Genomic DNA, 6,230 nt, shown 5'->3' on the forward strand with positions numbered 1-6,230 from the left:
GGACAGTGCCATGTAGAATGGCAGAATGAATGAAGTCACCATTGGCAAGAATATATAATTAGGTAGTTTTGGAACAACAGGAGAGGAGAAAGCATTTACATTTTCTATTTTGCAGTCAACATTGTGGGTGACACTCTGTCCTCTGTATTCCTTTTTCTTTCTAGTTTAACTTTTCCTCCTCTTGGCCCTATAGGACTTTTCTCCAGGCTCTTTGAACAGAATAAAACATCCCTTCTATTCCTCTGCCCACTAACCTCCGGGCATGTATGCACTTCTCTCCCTCCCCTTTCTCCTCACCACACTGCATCTGTCTGTTTCAGCGTTATCTTGCTTCGCTATGATCTGGGCCACAAGGTCAGAAAGCCAATGTCTCTGGCAGGAGAGCAGGTGGGCAGGGCTCTCTTGACTGATACCAGGCCCCACCTGCACATGCTGTGTGTTCCTGCCTATCCATATTCCCATTCTGGGTGCTCACCAGAGCTCTGCATAACCCCCTTGTGAACAGCTGGCAGGGTCATCATTGGACCAGCTATGACAGTCATGGAAGTTCTCAAGTAGTATAAAAGGGAACATTAAAAGTTAGATTTTAATGCATGCCTAAAGGAGAATGGGATATTCTGAAAAGGGCTTTTGGAGACTAGAACATTTAAAACACAGTTAAAAATATAAGAAACTAGTTACAGCAGTTGCTTCTGGGGAGAGGGACCCGAAGACTGGGACAGAGTGGAAGGACGACTTCCTTTTAATTGTACTTAATCCTTTTGCAGGTTTTGGATGTTGTATCATGTGTATTTTTTTAAATCAGGCTTTAATGGATATTGGGGGGTCATCTAGTTGAAGCTGAGATGTAAGGCATTATTTTTTAAGAAACAGAACCCCTGATAACTGCTCATCTGCCTTTCGCCAGATCTCCCTGAAGTCCTCTCAGATGGAGGCAACCCATTTACCCAGTCCCCATGTTTGCCCAGAGAATTGACACAAGGATGGGCAGCAGGTGGGACTCGTACTCTTCATACTGTGCCCAACCCATTTCTCATGCACCTTCATCTAAAAACTACTCCTTCAATGCTTTTGCCCTCCAGTATTCCACACTTAATAATGTCTACATTTATTGAGTTTTAACTAAATATACAGCATTGCTAAATGCTCTAAATACATAATCTAATTTCTTCCCATTCATAGATATGAAAGCTGACACTAAGAGAATTTAAGTGATTCCATGGCTGCTGTGTGCTAACCCTAAGATTCAAATCCAGGCGTGTCCAAAACCTACACTCTCAATTCCAGCACAATACTACCTTTCCTTCCACTCTCTGTTGCTTGCTTCTATTACCTCCTGTCACCCCCATATCCACTGAACAGTTTTCCATGTGACATGGAATTTCTATCCTCTCCTTACCTCACTGTCATCCTGCGGTTAGGGAAGTTATTAGGCTGTCCTGTCTAATGGTTTTTGTGAATAAGGAAGAGAAGGAAAAAAGGAAGAGTGGAAAAAGGAGACGATAGGAGTGTGTAGTAAGGGAGAAAAAAGAGAGATAGAAAGAAGGCTGAGGGAAAATAAGAAAAGTAATGCAACAAGCACCTGGATAATTTTTAGAGATGTTGTTTCTATGAGTCTGAGAATTCACATGGAAACCCCGGGAGGATGGTAAAGAAGGCCAGGAAGGAAAAGTAGAGGAAGCATAATTAAAACCATCAGGAAAAAAGTAACCATCGGGAATATCCAGACATTACTTCTTTCTCACTCTCTATCACCACCTCCTCCCCCAACACATACACACAAACACACACACACACACACACACAGAGTAAAGCACAGACAACTGTAGATTCCATTGTCAAGGATTCTGTTTCTCTTCTTCCTAGGACCTTGTGCTTTGGCTTTTCATTTCATGGTGTTTTATTTATTTATTTATTTTGAGATGGAGTCTCCCTCTGTCGCCTAGGCTGGAGTGCAGTGGCACAATCTCAGCTCACTGCAACCTCCACCTCCCAGGTTCAAGCAGTTCTCCTGCCTCAGCCTCCCTAGTAGCTGGGATTACAGGCAAGTGCCACCACGCCCAGTTAATTCTTGTATTTTTAGTAGAGACCGGGTTCCACCATGTTGGCTGGTCTCCTAAACCATGATTTCTAATCTTGTGGCTAATGTTAGTCCTACAAAGGCAATCTAGTCCTTAGGCAAGAAGGAGGTCTGCTTTGGGAAAGGGCTGTTACCGTCTTTGTTTAAACTATAAACTATAAACTGTTTCTCCCTAAGTTAGTTCAGCTTACGCCCAGGAATAAACAAGGACAGCTTGAAGGTTAAAAGCAAGATGGAGTCGGTTAAGTTAAATCTCTTTCACTGTCTGTTACATTTTTGCAAAGGCAGTTTCACTGGGATCAGGGAAGCTCAGGAGGACAGAGAGAGAAAGAGACATGTCTTAGTCTTCTTGGGCTGCCATAAAAAATTGCCATAGACTGGGTGGCTTAAGCAATACACATTCATTTCTCACAGTCCTGAAGGCTGGGAAGTCTAAGAGCAAGGCACCAGCAGGTTGGATGTCTGGTGAGGACCTGCTTCTCGGTTTGTTGATGGCTGCCTTCTCACTCTGTGTTCATGTGGCAGAGAGCAGAGAGAGAAAGGAAGTTTCCTTGCATTTCTTCCTCTAAGGGCATTAACCTCATTCATGAGGACTCTACCCTCATGATCTCATCTAACCCTAATTAACTCCCAAAGGCCCTATCTTCTAATACTATCACATTGGGGGTTAGGATTTCATCATACACATTTGGAGGAGACAAGGGAGACACAAACATTCAGGCCATAGCAGGACTTTTTTAATTTTTTTCCCCCGAGACAGAGTCTCGCTCTGTCACCCAGGCTGGAGTGCAGTGGCACAATCTAGGCTCACTGCAACCTCTGCCTCCTGGGTTCAAGCAATTCTCCTGCCTCAGCCTCCCGAGTAGCTGGAATTACAGGCATGCACCACCGCACCTGGCTAATTTTTATATTTTAGTAGAGATGGGGGTCATCATGTTGGCCAGGCTGGTCTTGAACCCCTGACCTCAAGTTATCTGCCCGCCTTGGCCTCCCAAAGTACTGGGATTACAGGCGTGAGCCACCGTGCCCAGCCAGGACTTTTTTTTAATTCAAAATTTACGAAGCAATTCTAGAAATAAAAAAGCATATCATCTCTCTCCCCCTACTCCTTGGCTAATTGATGGCCTGAAAATAAATAACAATTATTGTCCTCCTCTCAGCCATCCCAATAAGCCATCCTACAGTGAAAAACAAAACAAAACAAAAACTAAAGCCAGAGTTTGTGTACTGGGAACAAATAAGTAGAGAGTTTGTGTTTGGTTTTTGAACTCGAAAGTGCTTGCCATAGCCTTACCAAGGGACATGGGCGAGCACTCACATACACACAGACACACACACACACACACGCGCACACATACACACACACAAGTAGGACAATTATCTAGATAAGTAGACATCTTTGAATCTTTTAAGTTTCCTACAGCCTGTGTCCCAGGCAGAAAAGATGTTTCAAGTTCTGACAGGGGACTGGTTTGAAAGAGAAACTTTGAAGGATTTAAAGTTTTCTGAACAAGGCAAAACTCAAACTGTCAAAAAGATTCGCATTACTTTCCTTATTTTCCCTCAGCCTTCTTTCTATTTCTCTTTTTTCTCCCTTGCTACACACTCTGATCATCTCCTTTTTCCACTCCTCCTTTTTTCATTCTTCACCAATGCGATTAGACAGGACAGGCAATAATGTTGTTCTGACTGTATCACAGTGTTTGGGGAATTAGAAAAAAATAAATGCCGTACCTCATTAGAAGACTGTCAGCCTGGGAAAAAAAATCCAAGTAAGAGTCATGGGAGCAGAATATTTGGAGGTCTCAGGGAGCTCTCAGCTCATAATCAGGGAGATGCCATAGATGGGGTGGCTTAAGCAATAAACATTCATTTCTCACGGTTCTGAGTTCTGAATCTCTCAGCTCATAATCAGGGAGATGAGAAGAGCTGCCTCTTCAGGGGATGATTTTACTTAATTAGTTGGGTTGATGGTAACAGGTATTCAAATCTTTTTACTGATGTTTACACTATAAGCATGGGGCCAACCCTGTAGCAGTTCCCAATAAATATTACCTCATTAGCATATTTTGGCAGATCATAAAAGCAAGGTCTGAAACATTATGCCACTGGCTTGCAAGCCACTGTGAATCCTTTTGTCAGAGACAATGGTAGCAACAAGCACCTGAATAATTTTTAGAGATGTCTTTTCTAAGAGTTTGAGCATCCACATGGAAACCCCAGGGGGATGGTAAAGAGCCCTAAATTAGGAATCAGGCAAAGGAAATAACACCTACTGTGTGCCACACCTGGGCTGAGCAAGCTTGCAGATTCTGCCCTGGAAGTGCTGAAGTCGGCTGGTGAGATAAAAAGTAAAGAAAAAACAATATACTGGGACAAATGCAACGATAAGGTTGAGAATATGTATGGAAGAATACATCCTTCTTTGATGAGCAGAAACCCTGAAAGCTAGCAACCTGTAGCCTCCACTTTCTTCTGTCCTAACCAGCTGCATTCTCTTCTCACCTCTTGGTTCCCATCTGTGGCCCTGGGCCCACCCAAATGCTGACATGACTCCTGCCAAGACAGCTTTATAACAAAGATTCTGCCGTTGACCCTGGTAGCCAGTAGCCCTTTGTGGTTCTCCATGCTCCTCACTTTTAGCCTATTTCAGACCAGAAATGACTATTCATGCCTTAGCTCCTACCTAGAATTTTGGACACCTGACTTCTGTCTGTTCCTGTCCACTGATATCCCACTCTCACAGGTCTTTGTCATACCCACACTTGGTGATTTGCCTCATGCCCAGACCCCAATGCTTCCTACTTTCGCATCCCTCTCCTTGGCCTGGTGGAGTCCTAATCTATGTCTGGTTGGGTGGAAGGTGAAGACCCAGTATTCTTGCCCCAGTTAAGTGAGTTACATTATAATAAAAGAATGGAAAATGGTAGAATTTCCTCTTGCTATGACTTGTCATCCTTGTCTAGGTGAAATTACCCAATCAGTCCCTGTGATACGGTTTAGCTCTGTGTCCCCACCCAAATCTCATCATGGAATCAGGAATCCCACAATTCCTATGTGCTGTGGGAGAGACCCAGTGGGAGATAACTGAATCATGGGGGCAGTTTCCCCCATAGTGTTCTCATCATGATAGTGAATAAGTCTTACAAGATTTGATGATTTTATAAGGGGTTTTCCGTTTCTCTTGGCTCTCATTCTCTCTTGTCTGCTGCCATGTAAGACATGCCTTTTGCCTTCCACCATGATTGTGAGGCCTCCCCAGCCGCGTGGAACTGTGAGTCCATTAAACCTCTTTTTATTTATAAATTACCCAGTCTTTAGTATGTCTTTGTCAGCAGCATGAAAATGGTTTGTAAGGTTTGGAATCCAGAAAGAGGTCTCCATAGCTTTAAGAGACCAACCAAGAGGTCACCACCATATTAGAGTGATCCTCTTCCTCCTCTTAGTTATAAAATGGATTAACCCCACAGGGGTAGTCAGCAAGTATTATCACCACCTTCAAGAGCACAAAAAAGTACTGCAGCTAAACCTTTCAATTGTTCAGGAGGTGGTGACGGACTGGGTATATTAAGGTCTGGTTCCTTGTGTGGCTCAAGTCCACATGAGGAAGGAGCAAGGGAGAGCTCACCAAGGGGACAGCCATGCCATCTGCCTTCTCTTTCTTTCTCCTGATCTGTACACCAGATGTGAAAATACTTCTTCCACTTTGCAGTGGGGTGCTGAGGAAATATTGTGGGTCTCTCCACTGTACTAGAAGCCTCTAGGATGGAGGCAGCAACTTGCTTATCTCTATACCCCTATGCTTAGGTCAGTGTCTGGCACATAGTAACAGCATGATTAGTGCTTAGTGAACAAATTAATAGGCCTGTGTTTTACTCTGTTTTGAATCTACCAATTAAATATTCTTTCAGTTAATACTTCTTGAATTGAATTCAGTTATTAATAGAGATTAGGGGGCCCTTTCTGAAATGTTGGCTTAGGAGACCCAAAATTTTTAATTAAAGTACCAAGTCTCCTTCTATTTAGGCAGCACATAATCTTTGGCAAAAAAAAAAAAAAAAAAAAAATTAATTCAGATCCAACCTAATCTAGATTGTAAGGATTCCTTTCTTAAGGTTGATGTCATTGAACTGTGACCTTCAGAGATTAG

The sequence above is a fragment of the Pongo pygmaeus genome, chromosome 9, assembly GCF_028885625.2.
Source record: "Pongo pygmaeus isolate AG05252 chromosome 9, NHGRI_mPonPyg2-v2.0_pri, whole genome shotgun sequence".
NCBI classification, from domain to species: domain Eukaryota; kingdom Metazoa; phylum Chordata; class Mammalia; order Primates; family Hominidae; genus Pongo; species Pongo pygmaeus.